This window comes from Chelonia mydas, chromosome 1, assembly GCF_015237465.2.
Source record: "Chelonia mydas isolate rCheMyd1 chromosome 1, rCheMyd1.pri.v2, whole genome shotgun sequence".
NCBI classification, from domain to species: Eukaryota; Metazoa; Chordata; order Testudines; family Cheloniidae; genus Chelonia; species Chelonia mydas.
This window is the reverse complement of record NC_057849.1, coordinates 141905352-141920961: the sequence shown is the minus strand read 5'-3', so window position 1 is coordinate 141920961 and position 15610 is coordinate 141905352.

The window sequence follows — 15610 nt, the reverse complement described above, 5'->3', positions numbered from 1 at the left end:
CAGAGGTAAAATAAAAAAAAAGGAAAAGGCAGGAACCAAAAACACAAGGAAAAAGGCTGAGGAATCAGGGATAACAATTAAATGGCCAACTGAACAATCACACAGCAATAATTGAACATGAAATGCCCACAAACTTAGTAAAATAATGAAAATTCCCCCAAAATCTCCCCACAGGCCTTGACTGGTTGGTGGAGTTGGAGCTTGATGAGGTAGGGTGGTGTCCCTGGCTAATGTGCCAATATCTGTCCCTAGGGGTGGAATAGGTCTTTGGTGGATTGAAGCCCTGGCTATCCCAGGCTCCCAAACCAGGGAAGGCTTACCAGCTTGCTCAAGTAGCAGTCAGTCTTCCCAGACACAGCAAAATCTTGTGGGTTCATGAAATCCATGCCTTCTTGGTGTGGTGCTCTGTCCCCCTCTAGTGGCACCTAGCCCAGCTAAAGATTGATGAGTCTTCTACAGCCAGGCGACTGGGATTTGTCAGCATTACACTCACACTTTCTGTTCTGGAGTTGGATGCTCCAGGACATTCTCAAGCCCTCTGACAACTACTCCCCTTCCTGCTGCAAGGGGACAACTCCAGAGCTGCTTCTCCTCGGGCTGTGATTCTGCTCCTGGCAGCCAGCTGTCTCCTCACAAGTACTGTCTGTGCCCAAGCCAAGCGGATATGTCTGTGCAGCCCCAGCTATATGCAGACTATCTAGGATCTACAGTTGGTTGTCTTGTTTGTTAATCAGGCTCCTGGCCCAAGGTTAATCGGCCCCCAAGGTTGTTTGGCCCTAGTGCACAAAGGTTAGGTGTCTAAATCCCAGATTTAGGCCTACCAGATCACATCTCATTAAAAATCTGGCCAGAGGTGGTTATAACTTTTAACTCAGTGGTTAGAGCACTGAGCTAGGATGTGGGAAACCAAGGTTCAGTTCCCTCCTCTCTGCCTAAAGGGGCAGAAGGATTTAAACAGGGGTCTCCCATGTCTCAGGAGAGTGCTCTAACCACTGAGCTTTGGGATATGCTGATGTGGGCTCCCTCAGTCTCTCTTGTTGAAGTTGTTCCACTGTTTATACATAATTAAAGAGTAACTGAAGCAGAGGGACTGGACCCTGGGTCTCCCGTTTCCTGGAGGGGGGCCTAAGCACCAGCTTACAGAGCAGGGATCAGCAACCTTTTGCACATGGCAGCCAGCACATCCCTTGGCCTACGCTGCTTCCCACAGCCCCCATTGTCCTGGAGCGGCGAACCACTGCCAGTGGGAGCTGCGATCGGCCATTCCTGCAGATGCTGCAGGTAAACAAACCGGCCCGGCCTGTCAGGGGGCTTGCCCTGGCAGGCCGCGGGCCAAAGGTTGCCAATCCCTGTTATAGAGTCATTCTCTCTGTCTTTGACCCAATGACTGTTCCACTGTGGATAAATACTTAAATAGTGATTCGGTCTGACAGAGCGTGAGAGGGAGTTTAGGATAAACCTTTCTCATTGGCATTTCCCATTGGCTGATTAAATGGCTTCCTGTCTAGCATGCTGGCTTTTGTGGATCACAGTTTTAAACACCTCTCATTGTATAGGGAGCCTAGGTGCTTAACTCAGGCTTTGTGGGTCACAGTGTTATTCCTATGATTTTTCTAGGCACCTAAAAGTTAGGCACTGTGATGCTAAGCGTTGCTATGCCTAAGTCCCTTCATGGATCCCAGGCCTTTGTGTCTCTCAAGCACAGGTGAGTTAGGCAGTCTTTGTTTCAGGTGCCCCTGCCTTTGTGCTGCTGTCTGTGGGAGCTGCTTTTTTCAAGCTTCCAGTATTTTATATCACTGGACTCCACTTGCTTGTGTTTGTTTTGTTCTTTGGGGAAACTGGGGACAGAAGAGGTTCTTATTTTACCAGTACATTGAACTCTGTGGATCTTACTCAAACTGATTGGTGCTGTGGGGCCTTACTCAATGGTGAGCATTTACTTAGTGCCCACTGAAACACATAGCTATCAAAGGGAGTATCTGAATGAGTAAATGTTTACTAGCTTGAGTAAGGGGTCCACAAGCTGATTCTAATTAATTAATCCATGTCTTCTGCATCACAAAGCATACTCGAGCCAATTAAAGCCCTTATTCTGATTTTTTTTAATTGAACTGTAAAATGTTTAGAAGTAGTTTGGAAATACCATAATGATGGCAATACAAGAAATATGTAGCTTGATTAGATTATGTTACTGCAATCAACAATATCCTACTGGATATGTCTTAATCATCATGAGTTGTTATGGGACTGATTTTTAAAATGCATGCTATTTACTAATGAATTTCATGGCATTTTGGAGGAAATAATGGGAACAAGTATGTACGAATTTTTTACATTCTTAAAATGCTCCTTAGACCTTGCCTTAACATACAAAGAAAGGGTGTATATTATTCACAAAAGGGTGTTCTTGGAGATATAACAAAAATGATACTTACAAGCATTAGAAAATTATACTTTAGGCTTTTAAAAATGAAAAATATCAGAGGAAAGTACATAATTTTAGGTTACACATGGCTAGCATTAATTTCATAATTTGCTAGCTTTAGCCAGTCCATTAGAGTCATTACTGTCCTATTCAAAAATAATGAGCATTTCCCCAGCAATCACACTTCCCATCTTCATCTCTACTTTAAAAATAGAATAACAGCCCCATGATGAATATTTTTCATTATATAATATGCTTTTTTCCTTAAAAAATCATAAATGTACAATTTAAAACTAGAAGACAGGGAGGAGGAAACGGCATTGTTTGCAGATTGTTTGTACTTTGCAAAGATTCTCTTCTTTCTCTAGGATTTCTCAAAATAATAGGAAAAAGAAATTCTTTGATTAGGTTACTACAGGAAACTGGATTAGTAGCAGGGTATATTTTTCCTCTAGGTCACTGCTTTGAATCTAATCCAAGCCATTAGTGATCAAAAGTTATTAACAGCTAGGCCAAGATTTTAAAAAAAAAAAAAAAGATCCTAAAGTTAAGCTCCTAAATCCACAGTTAAATACCTGCATGAGTTTGAAATGTGCTCAGTGGGAGATGCTGGATGTTCCCAATGATGTCTTTCTCGGGACACCCAAAGCTTTGAGCCACTGTGGTTAGCACCCTGCCTTAGCAAGAGTGAGAGCTTTCCTGCTGCTAAAATGTGTGTCAGTTCCTTGGCCCATGAGCCAGTCTGCTTTGCCAGCACACTCCTCAAGACTCTCTCAGTCTCAGCCTTGCCTTGCAAGTAAAAATCAATGAACACTAGTTCCTGAGTTCCCCAGAGACCCCTCCCTGTCCAGTCCCTCTCATCGGACACTCACAGAAATTAAGTTTGCTGCCTTCAAAGAGACTATCTATCTATATATATTAGCCTGTTAGGTTTGCTGAAGATGCACACTTACTACAATATAACAGCACTGAGATGGTTTATGGTAAAATTAAGAAAAAGTTTATTAACAAAGAACAGAGATTTAAGTGATACTAGTCAAGAATAAAAGAGACAGGTACGGTTACAAACAAAACAAAACATGCTTGCTAGTGATTACAAGTTAATTTTATCAAGTTAGACTCTTTGCCTAAGCTATTTTCTTACTTATCTCAAGTTACCAGCATCCCTAGCCCTCCAGACTAGGGGATCCAACTTTCACAGACTCAGAGAGTGCTGTACCCTATGCCCCCTGAGTGATGGATAACCAAGGAGTTCTCTTCCCTTTGTTTATAATCCAGCACATTTTTGAAATGTATACTTTGAAAAGTAAATGCAGACAAAGTTCCTCTCCCCCAGCTGCTTGTTTTTCTGAGTGCAGGTTCCAAGCCCCTTCTTTCACCCTCTGGTCGCTTTGCATTTTTGATTCGCTTGATCGATTTGCTTACCTTAGATGCAAAAGATGTACTATTGTTTGCAAAGCTTAACCCTGGAATACTGGCAAATGTAGGACAAATTGTTTATCTGGGGTGCTCGGAGTGCTTATTAGAAGTGTATTTTAAAAACATATTTCCAGCATACTTACACAACTCTTTACATGCTAATCATACAAACACCACACAATAATATTGATCTTAAGTGTGTCACTGGCTTGCATAAAAGACCTTACTCAATACACTTACTTATTCTTTGGGGTTCAGACCCCTTGTCAAGCTGTCTGAAGGGGCTCATGACCATGAGTGCCAAACCAGGATACAAACCCAAAATTGGTTGTGTGTTCTACAGTTAGATTTCACCAACCAAGTATCAAGTGTGAACTCTTCAAGCACTGAAACAGTCTTAACATGGAGACACAGAAAGTCCCCCTGGGTACGCCAGTATATCTTGCTACCCAGACAATCTTGCCTTTGTGATAGATGGTCTCTTTCCCCAAAAATCACAATATTTGGATTAATCCCAGTCCCAAAGGACTAGTCACTTACCTCAGGTCAAGTGCACACTAGATCTGTCACGAGAGATAACACCTGTAGCCAATCCTACAAATACACTATCTAAACATTTAACTAGGAAAAAGAAATGAGCATTATATTCAAGCTTAAAGCAAGTAAACATACATGCACAAATAATTACAGGCATAGGTTCCAAAAAGTAATAGAAGCTTATGTAATGTGCAAGCTCTATATGTCCTTTAAGGCTTGGCTTGGAGATCCCTTGCTCATGCTTAGAAATACTGCCCTTTCCAAATTCCACGCAGCATAGTGATAACAGTTTCTTGACAGGGATTTTTATTCCCTTTGCGCTGGTAAAACTATGATGGAATGAGGGTTTATGCAAGTCCCCTTTTTTGGGAGTGGGCAATCAACAAAGTCTTTTGTTCACTGATGTTCCACAATAGCCTGGTGTCTGTGGGCCTTCTTTTGTCGGGCAGGAGATGACACCTCTTGTGGTAAGCTAGTGTTTCATACTTAGCGATGCTTCTTTCCTGACTGTGGAAGTTTCCCATTTCATAGCAAACATTTTTATAGTTATAGAGCAAAACGCTTATATATTATAACATGGGATACAGATATTATAAGTGATATTTATGCATACAGCAACTCATAAGCATGTCATAAAGGCTAAACACAGCTCTGTAAAGTGAATATCTATTTTAACTATACTACCACACAGGTGAGCCAGACTGGTTTCCTGCTATGCATTTGTTAGTGTTCAGTGAGGCCTAGGGGCCTTGGCATGAGCTGGCACCCGGTCTGCCAGTGAAACAGCCCTGTCACCCCTCCCCTGGGGTATCTGAAAATCAGTCAGTTGCTTAATGTTAGATTTAGGTTCCTATTTTTGAAAATTTCAGACTTGGTGGTTGTTCAGTGGCCTTGAATGAAATGAGTTGATGGTCCCTGTCCAATTCCTAGTGAACTAGTGTCCATATTACAAGCAAAATATTTATAGGCAGCCTCTCCAGGGAAACTGGGGACTGCAACAGGTGTGACTGTTGTGCTTCAACGTTCAAATGAATTTAATGGCATTTTATTCTTGTACAATAAAAAATTGGTAAGTCTTGTTAGAATCTGGTGGTAATATTTGAAAACTTTAAGATTTTTCCTTCTAAGAATCAAACTAGTACTCCCATAGGTATCCCACAGGAAATTAGCTTAGACACTCCTATGCCAATGGCAGAGCTTCTCCCGTCAGCGTAGCTAATCCGCTTCCCTGAAAGATGGTAACTATGTGAAAGGGAGAAGCTCTTCTGCTGACCTAGCATTGTCTACACGGAGGTGGGTGTTAGTCAGTATAACTACATCACTCAGAGGTGTGGATTTTTCACATTCCTGAGCGATGTAGTTATACCGATGTAAGTCTGTAGTGTTGACCCAGCCTTAAAAATCCATATCCTTTATAAAACAGTAAAAACCTTGATTTAAAAATGTAGAAAGATTGAAATCCAGAGACAATCCAAATCAGTAGGAAAAACAGTTTGTCTAATGTAGCTAGGATGGACTTGAGAAGATACAGCTCCCTTTTATGTTTTACCAAACGTTTTTACTTCTTGCTAGAGTCATTCATTTGCGGTACACTGGCTGAGCTACAAATCAAGTTGAAGTAACAGATCCATTAAACATAGATGAAAGGTTAGTGGCAGAGTTAAAATAGCTGCCAGATGTCATGATGAATTCAAGATGTCCTCATGATGGTCTTATACTATTCCAAGATAATTCTCAAATGATATGAAGGGTAAACCAGTTGATTCAGGATGGCTTCATGATATATTGCTTGTCAGAAAATAACCCTTACAAACCCATTAACTTCTCTCAGGTCTTTGCACTCCTCTTTGCTCTCCTTTAGACCTCATAGCTGTGGCCAGTTTTTAAATAATTTAAAATGAGTTCACTACATAAAATCCAATGGCTGGAAGTTGAAATCAGCAAAGTTCAATCTGGAAATCATTAGTTCAGTTTACCAAGGGAGATGGTACAATCTCTATCGTTTGAAATCTTTCAAACAAGATCAGATGTTTTTTTTTCTAAAGATATACTCTAGTTCAACGGCAAGTTATTGGGCATGATGCAGGAAACACTGGGTATAATGTTATGCTCTGTGTTATGTAGGAGGCCAGAGTAGTGAACTAATGGTCCCTCTGGCCTTGAAATCTGGAAATCTATAAAACTGGTGCACTGACATGCTGCCAAAATTTTAGAAAGGGGCTCTCTCAATAAATTTCCACTTCAGTCACATATCTATGTTACATTCACATTACATTAGTTCAATAATTTCTACCCCACTCAAAAATATTTATAAATTCAATATTAATTTCCCAGCCTCCTCTGTCAAATTCAGCAATTCCATACTCTGTCATCCAAATCTTTCCATTCCCAACACTTTTGGCCCATTATCCTTTCTCTCCCATCACATACCTGTTAGAGGTCACTATGGGTAGCTCCTCTGCTTAGCACCTATTTCTGACAACAGCAGCAGTGATGGTAGGCAGGTTTTCAGCAGCCTCTTCTTGCAGAAGTGTTGAAAGACAGAGGATCCTGTAGCCTCTGACTGCATGGTGGTAGGTTGATTAAGGAGAAGGTCCCCCTGGTGGGCACTATGGTCCACTTTATTCTGTGAGAGTGGTCTCCCCTGACTGTTGATGTTCTTCTCTCTCTTATGTACATTGGATTGGACTACAGTTTCCCTCCAAATATTGGGTCTTCTATGCTCTGTGAGTAGGGGCCGTAGGGGTAGGCACTCGGGCCCCACTTTCTGTCTCCTTCTGTGGTGCTGGAATAGCAGAGGGATGATATGCTGTCTTCTTCATGCATTCCTAGAGATACTGGTAGGGGATGAAGAAGCAAAGTTTCTCTTACAGCAGCTGCCATAGCAGTAACAGGTATATGTGCAATGTGGCAGTTGCCTGAGGGAGCAGCAGGTAGCTCAGTCCCAGCATTAGAGAGAGCTGGAAATCTTAATCGAGATGGTCTTAGCCTTTCTTGTCAGGCCTATGACAGAATTCCCTTTCAACCTCCCTTCCCAACAGAGCTGATTCCATTATCACACTACCATGCACTGGGCCAGCCTGAGGATTTGAGAGAAGCTAGTGAGGTGATTCTCTAGGATACCCTCTAAACATAACTAACTCACTTTACATAAAATGAGTGTATAGGGGTGATCAACTGTGGAAGACAGGGCCCTTCAGGGAGAAGACGTGTTGCCATAGTGTTGCCCTGCACCGCTATTTTATGCACCAGAGCTCCCTTTAAGGTATTCCTAGTGGAATATTCCAGAGGGAAATTAGTACAGTCTCAGTTAGCCAAGGATGTATGGCCCTACCAGCTCCACCCCTGGCTTGCCCCCTCCCACCAGTGAAGAATGGACTCATTTCCTCTCCTATTGGAACCTCTACCACGCAGTTAGCTGTCTGCTACCCATTCCCTGGGGTAGATACATGCACAGAGAGGTTCTTTAGCTGCAGGGAGATAGGAGTCATGATGTGGCTCTGTGTTTGGAAAAAAATCCTTGAAAAGCTAGCTATTGAAAGGAGTCACCCCAATAGGGAGGGCATCCCAACACTTGTTTGAGAGTCAGACTTATCATTGCCAAATTCCTCAGCTTTAAACATAATACATAATTGTGTAACTTGCAAGAGAGTGAGGGGATCTTAACAATAGGCAAATGCTTGGGGCCTGATTCTGATCTGATCAATGTAATTCCATTGACTTCAGATGAGTTCATCCTGATTTATGTAAGTGTAAGTAAAAGAAGAATTGGGCACACATTTTTTTCCAGATTACGATGAGACAAAAGAAGCAATTCAAAAACAGGGGAGGGAGGAAGTTGAAACATTTAAATATCCCTGTATATGATGATCTATTTAACGAGGTTTATAGTCACCCCAAAAGTTTGAAAATAATTGTCTGAAAAGAAGTCAAACATGATAAAGTCATACGTATCTGTAGCCACTGAGCAAATGTACAAGAGGAACAGAAGTGGTACTCAGCTTGATAGTTCTGAAGACGAACATCATGACTCAAAATGATACAGACACAATGAATGAGAGAAATACTATGCCAGATGGAATACTTTGAAAACGTATATGGATCAAAATGACTCCACCGTCCGTATTTTGAGCTTGTTTAAGCTTTCATTCTATCCTTTCTTGTTTAACGTTGATTAACGTAATCATTTCCTTGTGCCAAAGTATTAATATTTGTATTTTCCAGGAACACAGCAGGGGACTGTGTACTAGTAGGAGGACTTAGCCTGATAGAGATAACCTCCTCAAGACCCTCTGCCTCCCTACTGAACTGAAAACGCTGCTTTCGCTCAGATAAGAATTTTGTTTTACCCTCAGTTAATTGAAATGTAAATTAACTATACAGGGTGGCAATAACCCCTTCCAATCTGAGGGTAAAACCTCTTTTAGATTATAGTTTTATTTCACAGGGAAGAAGTGTCCATGGGTGTGATCTTCCTCTTAGTTTAACCCCTCCACATTTTCTTTTCCCTAATTTAATCCTTTTCCTCATTTCAGACTTTTTCCTGCTATTATGTTTTCCCCCAAAGTTCTTGAGAACATTCTATTTCATTTTTCGTCCTCCAGTTCTGTGTTTGGTTCCAGGGCTGGAATTATGCCCTGTATTGATAACTGACTACCCCTTCTACTCTAATCATCCTTTAAACCTGTCCCTCAACACACTTTATTGGGGTTTGTATTTTGATTTCTCTCCCTCTCAGCACTATGATAAACTATGGCTGATAGTTCAACCTTCTGTCATCCTCTTTGATTGTTCTGTCAAAGCTACACAGTTTGTGGGAAACAGCAGAACAACTCTCATGACTCCATCTTTCCAGTAGGAAACATCTCCTAACTACCACTACCTAATGCCAGAAAGAAGTTAGTGACTGCAGCCTCCATTTTATACACAGACCTGAAACCAAATTGAATGGGGATAAAGAGATCTGAGGTGCTTCTCTGAACAAGCTGCAGTGGTGGGGATCGGGCTTACAGCACTCCTTTATATCCACCATCCTCCCTTTATATCCACCAACCTCCTCTCCCTACCATGTGCACAGATAAAATTAAGGAAATAGGTGTCAGGGCTTATCTACACTTCCAGCTAAATTGGCATTGCTGTGATCGATGCAGCAGTGTCAATTTAACGGGTCTGGTGAAGACAAGCTAAGGCAATGACAGAGGGCTCTCTCATCAATGTCTGTACTCGATGTCCCTAAGAGGAGGAAGGTAAGCTGGTGAGAGAGCATCTCCTGTCAATATAGTTTGGTGAAGACACTGCTGTAAGTCTACCTAAATTGCGTCGACTGCAGTTACGTAACTTTCGTAACTTACATAACTGAAGTAGCATAACTTAGGTTGACTTACAGCGTTAGTGTAGACCAGCCCTCAGACTTCCTTATCAGAGACATTGATTCTTTGTATTCATGAAATACAAATAAACTTTTGCATTTTGTACTATCATGGATGAAAATTATCATTGGATGTCTTGATAATTCTGTACTGAGATCACATATGGTAAGCCCCAGTCTTCTGTTTTCACTCTGTAGGTTAGAGCTTTGCTAAATGCTGTCCAGAATGGCTTGTTTTTACTGTTTGTATCTTCACTCTCTCCTGATTAGTTTGCCAGCATAGCTCTGTCTCAACACTTTGGCTATTAATGTTCTTCTTGGGTGGAGGCCTGTGATGGTGTCCCCTGAATTGCCAACTGTGCCCACATATCTATTCAGGGGACACCATCACAGGGCCTAATAACATCAGCCACACTATCAGAGGCTCGTTCACCTGCACATCCACCAATGTGATATATGCCATCATGTGCCAGCAATGCCCCTCTGCCATGTACATTGGTCAAACTGGACAGTCTCTACGTAAAAGAATAAATGGACACAAATCAGATGTCAAGAATTATAACATTCATAAACCAGTCGGAGAACACTTCAGTCTCTCTGGTCACGCAATCACAGACATGAAGGTCGCTATCTTAAAGCAAAAAAACTTCAAATCCAGACTCCAGCGAGAAACTGCTGAATTGGAATTCATTTGCAAATTGGATACTATTAATTTAGGCTTAAATAGAGCCTGGGAGTGACTAAGTCATTATGCAAGGTAGCCTATTTCCCCTTGTTTTTTCCTACCCCGCCCCCCAGACGTTCTGGTTAAACTTGGATTTATGCTGGAAATGGCCTACCTTGATTGTCATGCACATTGTGGAGAGAGTGGTCAGTTTGGATGAGCTATTGCCAGCAGGAGAGTGAGTTTGTGTGTGTGTTGGGGGAGGGGGGGTGAGAAAACCTGGATTTGTGCTGGAAATGGCCCACCTTGATTTTCATGCACGTTGTGAGGAGAGTGGTCACTTTGGATAGGCTATTACCAGCAGGAGAGTGAGTTTGTGTGTGTGGTTTTTGGAGGGGAGTGAGGGGGTGAGAGAACCTGGATTCCTGCAGGAAATGGCCCACCTTGATTATCATACACATTGTGAAGAGAGTGGTCACTTTGGATGGGCTATTACCAGCAGGAGAGTGAATTTGGGGGGGGGGGGGGCGGAGGGTGAGAAAACCTGGATTTGTGCTGGAAATGGCCCAACTTGATGATCACTTTAGATAAGCTATTACCAGCAGGAGAGTGGGGTGAGAGGAGGTATTGTCTCATGGTCTCTGTTTATATAATGTCTTCTGCAGTTTCCACAGTATGCATCCGATGAAGTGAGCTGTAGCTCACGAAAGCTCATGCTCAAATAAATTGGTTAGTCTCTAAGGTGCCACAAGTACTCCTTTTCTTTTTGCGAATACAGACTAACACGGCTGTTACTCTGAAACCAGTAAGTTTGTAGTGTAGACCTGGCCAATGTGATGTTCTTTATGATGGGAAACCAGTGATAGCAATTCATATTTCAGATGACATTTTCATAAATCAGAAAGGTGAAATGTAGTGGAGCTCTGTTCTAGCAGAGTCATCAGCTAGAAAGCATATTGCTTTTATGCTTGTGTGGGTTTTGCTGTGACTGCTGCTTATCTTGCAGATGTCGTATTCTATGCAATAATTTTTCAGTTGCTTATTGCTTTTTTTTCTATATTTGTCTAATGTTATCAAACAGCACAAAAATGCCTTTATTTTGTTTTATCCCTTCAGTGCTCTTATGAGAAGCAAAACTTTACACAGAATTAAGCATAGAGGCAACCATCTACTTTTTGACATAAAAATTTAGTGGACAAAATCTTTTTAGAGAAGACAAAAGGGGACAATCCAGCTTCCATCCTGATTTCCCCTGTGGTAAGAGGGAGGCAGGTGAGAATGAATTCTTCAGAGCATCTGCAGAATGTTATGATTTCATTATCTTCATGCTAGAGGGAAATACAGGAGGGAAGTAATATAACAAAATAAAAAATATTTTACAATGTACAATAAGTAATTTAAATTTAAAGACATATCTATAAACATTTTCTACTGTAGTAAAAACAAAACTCCTAAACTGTTGATCTTCTGTTCAAGACATTAGACTAGAGTGACAGAGGAAAGTTCTTTATTACACTAATTAGAACCCCCAGGCGTTAACTATCTAAGAGAGAGTCAGGATGCTCCAGTAGTTACAGCACTAAACTATGAATTGGGAGAGTTGGGTTCAATTCCAGCTTTGCTAGACTTCCTGTGTGATCTTTGGCAAGTCACTTGATTACTCTGTGCCTCAGTTTCCCATCTGTAAAATAGTGATAGTAATTAATACAGCCTTTTTCTCCTGCTATGTTTGTTTATGACATAAGTAATTTTAGGCCAGAGTCTGCCTCTTACTATATGCACAGTTTCTTGCACAATAGGGTCCTAATCTCAGGTGAGGTGTCTACACATTTTTATAATAAAATTCAGGAAATCTATTAGCTGATACTTTACACCTCCCAGTAAAGTCTACACATTTGTTCTCCTTTCCATTTAGCTAGAGAAGGCATACAATCAATAATGCAAGCCTAACAAAGCTTCTTTTGATAATTTGTCAGGTTTTGCTTCCCTTTGTGAAATTATTTAATAAACAATGTATAGGAATAAACAAACCAGAAGTGTTACAGATTATGACTGACCCTGAGAATCAGAAAACCAGATATCCCATCCCACTTTGTACTGAGTGATTTTTCTAAATAGGAATGAACATTAATTCTCTCATTGCACTCATTTGCCCAGTATAAGGGAGTTACAGATTCTTAGTCCCTTCTGTGTTTCAATGACATTTATACTCCTTTGATCCATCCTACAACCCTGACTGCTTCCCTTCCTAGCCTCTGTTCCAACCAGGAGTGCATATTAGCCCTGCTTTCTCACTGATATTTGACTTTTTTGGAATCTGATATACAATTCAGTGCCAAGCTGGCATTTACCAAATAGCAATGATAAATGGGTTCACCTGCAATAATGCTGAAAAGAAACAATTATAACACCCTCTCTCCAGTGAGATGCTGGTATTGTCATCAGCTCCTCAAGACTCTCCCTAGTTTCCACTAACTAGGGAAACAGAATATTTTAGAGTTTGATTCCCCTACTCCGCTCTTCTGTGTGATGCAAAAATAGTACCATCTGCCTAGTGAAGTAGACTTATTTCATGAACTAAAGAGCTGTTTGTTCCTTGATTTAGTGAGCACAAAATCATATAAAAATGCCTGGTTGTCTGTATTTTTTGTTACACATTGAAGTGTTGTTTGGCACAGAATTCACTGATATTCACTGGTAAACTTTATTCCTTGTGTTACAATTTATTATGTGATATGCCCACTTTTTAACTCCATTATTTACCATTTACTATATGTTCCAGCAGATCTGAAAAAGAGCTCTGTGCAGCTTGAAATCTTGTCTCTCTCACCAACAGAAGTTGGTCCAATGAAAGAGATTGCCTCATCCACTTTGTATCTATGATTATGGTTTATCTTGAGACAATTTATTGAGAGGAAGATAGAAGACATGCCTAGAATTTATTTATAAGCATTAAAGTGTGTTCATTTTCTTGTTCTCAGCAACAGTTCTCTATGTGCCCGTGCTTAGTCTGACAAAGAACTGTTTTATCCATTTTTCATTTCCAATAACTATGAGGTCTCTTTGCTCTATTTCTAATCCTGAGCAGTGTTGCAATATTGTAATATTAAAAAAACTGAAAGTGTCACAAATTGTCTTTGCCAATGTGTCTCTTAACATAAAGACAGATTAATCCCATTAACTGACATTATGCTCCAGTTGCAATTTTCATTTACAAGACCATTTAAAAAAAAGAAGGGTGAGGAAATAATATTCCATTATCCAATGTCTCTCTACTTCCTTTTTTTTATTTTTAATTAAAAATATCATCAATGTGTATCATCAACTTCATCAATGCAATTATTTTCCCCACAGTTTGAGCACAAAACACCACCACAAAGAAATGGATAAATTTCCCATGATGCATTAACATCTTCAGTACAAGGCCATTAGTGTGATCATTTGGAGTTGCTGATAGCAATAGGGAAAATTGCTTTCAGTACAGCTTTAGCAGAAGCATTGGCAGGGACATTAATGCTAACAAATGCTTCAAGAGTTGTAGTTAATAGCAGAAAACAGATTTACAGAGTGTGTTTTGTTGACCTGCCCAGTGAGTTTTATTTAATTGGTTAGTAATTCCGTTCTGGGGTTGAACTTTTTTCAGCTCCCTATAAGAGCCATCCAAACTGGGAATGGTTGTATTTTGCCTGTGTACGTGTAACAATACGTGCAAACTGGTGAGTGTCACTACTGTCTAAGTCAGGGATTGGCAACCTTTGGCACACGGCCCATCAGGGAAATCCGCTGGTGGACCGGGACGGTTTGTTTACCTGCAGCGTCTGCAGGTTCAGCTGATCACAGCTCCCACTGGCTGCGGTTCGCTGTTCCAGGCCAATGGGGGCTGCGGGAAGCGGCGTGGGCCGAGAGATGTGCTGGCCACTGCTTCCCGCAGGTAAACAAACCGTTCCAGCCCTCCAGCAGATTTCCCAGGCAGGCTGCATGCCAAATGTTGCCGATCCCTGGCCTAAGTCATAAGTCCCAGAAATAGTGTGCATTGGAAGGTAGCATTTTCAGGAATTATATTATCATATCAAGTGACTGGTTTAACATAGTTCCAAAATTCAATACCATCTTGGACTCACCTATGCATATGCAGTTACTACTAACAATAATGAACTTTTGCCACCTTTCCTAATTTGCCCAAAATACCTCTATGTTTTGTTATTTATTATCACTGACAAAGTGCCAAGCACTGTATAGAAATTGGAGTAGATGAGGTCTTTTCCCTGGCCCCTGTTTCAGGTAAGATTGTGATAGATTTAAAGGTAGAGAAGTGACTTATTTGACATGATAGAAATTTGAATGGGAGTTGGGTGCTTAAATCCCTTAAGTTCCTTTGAAAATTCCAGCTTGAATGCAGTAGAGAACAAAGAACTAAAGTATATCAAATGAGGCTGGTAGCTTAAGCTCCTCAGTGAATACTCACATACTATTAGCCTTACACAAAGTATTATGCTGCGGGAAGCACTGGCTGTTTTTGCATAAAAGTTCCCAAGAAAGTAAGAAAAGTTGGAAATTGCCATTTTGTTCGTTATGGACTTGGAATTTAATGGTGCTGCCCTCAGTGAGTGAGTTCTCACACAAAAGATATTTGCAGTGTTATACAGCCAGTTATTTGAAGCTTTATTGGCAGTGTTGCCTTATTATAGTTGGTGTGGCTATAAAGTCTGTTGGTAGCATATTCCTCTCTTTTGCTCCTCTTATAGGGTGACCAGACAGCAATCAGCAGACAGAAAAATCGGGACTGAGGGTGGGGGGGAGGTAATTGGAGCCTATATAAGAAAAAGACCCAAAAATCAGGACTGTCCCTATAAAATTGGGACATCTGGTCACCCTATACTCTTATTACATTTCTTTCCCTTTTGCTTAAATTGCTTAAACTGAAACTGCAGATCTAGTTTTCACAAACAGGCCACTTTACACCACTATAGCAATGTAAAAGGGCCTTTAAATGATTGTAGAGTTACATTTGTACACACTTCAAAGCACCTTTTCACTGCCAGGCCTAATATGTAACTTTACAGTCACTTTAAGGCCTTTTTACACTGCCATAGTGGTGTAAAGAGGCCTCTTTGTAGGCCTTCAGTACTGAGGTACGCAAGTCTTAGACTTTCCATGGTCCACTTCTAGCACCACATGGCAATGTGAGTGCCATTAA